The sequence below is a fragment of the Danio rerio genome, chromosome 6 (genome assembly GCF_049306965.1).
Source record: "Danio rerio strain Tuebingen ecotype United States chromosome 6, GRCz12tu, whole genome shotgun sequence".
Taxonomy (NCBI): Eukaryota; Metazoa; Chordata; class Actinopteri; order Cypriniformes; family Danionidae; genus Danio; species Danio rerio.
The window spans coordinates 22283202-22287443 of record NC_133181.1 but is presented as its reverse complement, the minus strand read 5'-3'; the positions used below and the strand labels follow the sequence as shown (position 1 = coordinate 22287443).

At 33.7% G+C, this 4242-nt stretch overlaps 1 long non-coding RNA gene across 3 annotated transcripts; it reads right to left on the bottom strand.

Annotated features, from left to right (window-relative positions):
- Positions 1-1671: 1671 nt before the first annotated feature.
- Positions 1672-3280, bottom strand: LOC137487887 (uncharacterized). Of its 3 annotated transcripts, XR_012407925.1 has the most exons (5): positions 3236-3280; positions 2879-2923; positions 2597-2768; positions 2000-2144; positions 1672-1764 (listed from the first exon to the last, which is right to left on the bottom strand). It is a non-coding gene; the product is annotated as an uncharacterized lncRNA (long non-coding RNA). The 3 variants fall into 3 exon arrangements; XR_012407924.1 differs by having other exon boundaries at positions 2005-2144; positions 2869-3240; XR_011006669.2 differs by lacking the exon at positions 3236-3280 and having other exon boundaries at positions 2869-3228.
- Between the last annotated feature and the right edge of the window lie 962 nt (positions 3281-4242).

The following is a 4242-nucleotide window of genomic DNA, read 5'->3' as shown; positions in this document are numbered from 1 at the left end:
GAAGGTGGGAGTTTGTTGTTGGGTTTGGTTGATAGGTAGAGCTGGGTGTCATCTGCATAGCAATGAAATTGGATTTGGTGTTTGCGGAAAATATAACCAAGTGGAAGAAGATAGATGATAAATAGCAGTGGACCCAAAACTGAACCCTGGGGCACACCTGTTGTGACGGGGCTTGATGACGATGTGAAAGACTTTAATTGAATGAACTGAGTGCGACCTGAGAGGTATGATTGAAACCAGCTGAGGGGTGTGTTACCAATGCCAATGGAAGCGAGCCTATCCAGAAGAATATTATGTGAGATTTTGTCAAAAGCCGCACTTAGATCAAGCAGAAGAAGAATGGATAGTGAACCAGAGTCAGCTGCTAGAAGGAGGTCATTAGTGATTTTGAGAAGACCTGTTTCAGTGCTATGGAGTGGGCGAAAACCAGACTGGAAATGTTCGTATAAGTTATTACAGGAAAGATGGGTGTGAAGTTGAGTAGCTACAGTTTTTTCAAGAATTTTGGAGATGAATGGCAGATTGGAAATAGGACGAAAGTTATTAAGGTTATTGGGATCTAAACCAGGTTTCTTTAAAATTGGAGTAACAGTAGCAACTTTGAGAGAGAAAGGAACAATACCAGTGGTGAGAGAGGAGACAGGGAAGGGAGTATTGCCTTTACAAGAGAAGTAGGTAAGGGGTCTAACATGCAGGTAGATAGTTTGGATTTACGAATAAGACTATATATTTCAGTTACTGAGGGTAGAATAAATTCTGAGAACGAATGTGAAGGGTTAAATGTGACTTGGACAGGTGGATTCAAAACAGAAGTGGACAGAATTTGCTGATCAATGTGTTCAAATTTTTAAGAGAAAAATGAAGCTAAATTATTAAAGTAATCCACAGTATATAAGTTTGGAGGAAGTGAGATGGAGGGTTTTGTAATGTTAGTAAAGAGAGAAAATAGAGCTTTAGAATTGCCTTCATTGGTACTGATTAAACTAGAATAGTATGTGGATTTAGCCGCAGAAATATAGTCTTTATAGTGATGAATGTGATTTGCATACATGTCCTTGTGTACGGTGAGATTGGTTTTCCTGTAGAGTATTTCAAGCTGACGTCCTTTTGATTTTAATTGTCTGAGAGCAGGAGTGAACCAAGGTGCAGACACCGTAAATGAAACAGTCCTGGTTTTTAGTGGCGCATGATTATTTAGGAGGTTGTGAAGGTTATTGTTGTAGTGAGAGAGCAGTTCATCTGGTGTATAGAGACAGTCAGTACTGGAAAGGCTGTTGATATCAGAAGATAAGGTGTCCAAGTTAATGTCCTTAATTTTTCGGAATGATATTGTGCGTGAAGGATTACATTTAGAAAGTGAGAGATTAACACTGAATGAAAGTAGCATATGATCAGAGAATGGGAAGGAGTCAGCCCTTACAAAAATAGCCTACAGGAATCCTGCAGGAATTTCATACAGGTATCCTACAGGATTTTCAGCTCATTTTCCTGTAGGAATACCTGCAGGAATTTTGTGAAGGAAATTTTAAGAAAGAAATTTATGAAGGAAATTTATGCAGGGATTGTTCCTGCAGGAATTACAATCCTACAGGTCTATTAAAATATACAGTTCCTGTAGGATTATTGTGCAGGATAGATATGAAGTTAGAGAAATTTCACAATGAATCAATGTATTTTCACAAATTATTTATTAAAATTGTTAAAAAAAATAAAAATAAAAAGTAGACCAGAATCCAATGAACAGGCTGTGTTTACTCCATTTTCCTAAAAAAAAAAAAAGAAAAAAGTATCCTGTAAGTGGTAGAGTATAAAGAATACAGTCTGTACAGTATAAAAACCATTACAGCTATGAAAAAAAGTCGTTGTATTCATTCACTGCGCTCGGAGTTTACCAACTATGATGATTTCAGCTGCTAAAAAACACGCAAATGTGAAAAGGGTCCATACAAGTGTGTGTGTGTGTGTGTGTGTGTGTGTGCGTGCATGCACAAATGATTACCTTACTTGTAACTTGTGCTCATCATTTACTTTTTCCCTTACTGCTGCTCTGATACATTTTATTGGTACGTTTGGAAACTTCTTCTGTACTACGTCTGTAAATTCCCCTCTTCTGAATATCCTCCTCCTGAGAGTTTCTTTGTTCTCTAAAGAGAAATAGATAAAGTTGAAAATACTTATCTTCAATCATGATAAAGCATGAGCAGGATTTAAGTTTCTGTTGGTATGATAACCTTGGATAAAATATCACAATATTGTGATTACTGCTCTAAAATAAGTTATTTTTAAACATCTGAGTAAAAAACAACAACTTAAACACATTATATTTTAGAAAAGATTTTAAATATTTTGGAACGGCAAACATGTCAGGCTAAATAATTAAAATAAATCATTGACTGCTGCTGTCGTCATTAGTTTCAAAAACACAGATTTCTTTACAACACATAAAAAACCTTTACAAATACCTTGGAAACGGTATAGCAGAAGATATTGGTGGTTATAAAACCATGACTTTTCCAAACAGACATAAACCTTGAAACCGGTTATTGTCCAATGCCTACTCATGATCACAAGTCTTGATGTTTGCTGTACGTTTTACCTTTAATGTCTAAAACTATGGCTGGTGAACTTTCATCCTCATAGGCAACATCCACAACATCCCCAGGTTCAAATTTCTTTTTCAGTAGGTTCTTTTTAGAAACAATAATGTCATAGGTCGATGGTTCCTCCCTCCATTCCACTAATGTTAGGACTCATGTTTTGCCCATTTTCTAAGATAATTAAATATATAGACATAAATAAACACACACATACATGCACACAATTAATTCTGATGGCTACAGCTGACTGTATCCATGACAACAGTTTTACCTTAATGTACCTGCCAAAGAGTAGTTTGCTGTCCGGCCGCAGCAATAAATGATTTCTGAGATAACAAAAAACTATATTAGCATCAATTATAAGCAGTGAAAATACTAAATAAAACACTGGTTATGTTCACAATGATAAAAATATCATTTTATATAGTCATTTTTTAAATTAAGTTCTGATATGATGGGCGGTAGTAGACCTTAGTATATTATGTTAGCAATGTACTAGTATTGTTAATGTGATCTCGACTTTAAAAATCAAGTAAGTATTTGTTTTGGTGTTACAAAACAATTTACTGATTTAACATTAAAACAGAGCAGTTATTAGAGCACTTTAACGATAAAATAACTTAAGAAAAGTGTTTTACCTTCAGAAGACGGTTGGTGACAGTTGACTGACGTGCATTCGAATCGGCGACGTGAAGCGAGTCATCTCAATGAATCAATTCTTTTCTCTGAATGATTCATTTTACCGGAGTTTATAATGTAAACTACACTGTAACGCCAGTAGGTGGCGAAAACGAGCGTCTTTTTTAAGTGTGAAAGACTGTGAATCTGTAAAGCACAGATTCATCAAAACACACGTATTCCACAAACAAATCATTTATTTTGTTAAAGAAAAAAAGTCTGTTTATAAGAATGTTTGTTTTAATGTGTCTACTCAAGTCCATTTTGTCAAATAATACACACACATATATTAGTAGTAGTCATTATTAACTTAAAATATTGTAAATATATAATGTGTATAAAATAGACCTATACATTATTGTCAGCAATGTATTATCTAATTTCAATTTAGCATTTATATCTTATTTTATTTAAAATGTTTAACAAATGTTTATATTAATTTAATAATTAAATTTACTCTAACATTGCTGAAAACACATTATGTTTACCAATCACCTGAACAATAACCTTAACCTGCTTCTTTTAAAAGAATAAAAATGGAGTAAAAATTGTACTTAAATGAAGAGGCACCAGTTCCAGCTGCCACAAAAAGGCAATGGACACAGAATAAAATAGGTTGCTCAGGTCAAAAAGACAGAGAATAAAGGATAACAGCAACAAACATTTTAAAAGAAAGAGGAAGAGACTCTGTTGAACTCATAAAATGCACAGACATACGTTTAACATATATCTACCTCAAGGACAGGTCTTGCAGTTTTTTTTATTTATTTATTTATTTTTATTTTTTTTGCATCTAACCAAACAGATTTTTAATAAATGAAAAAAAAAGTATAGAAATGAAACGTAAAAGTGTACAGCTTGCTTGTTTGCATAAATGCATAATTTGAATGGTTTAGTGTAATGGTTGATTTTTATAATTGCCTATAATCTATTTGTATACTTTATGTATTTATTTTCTTATTTTTTG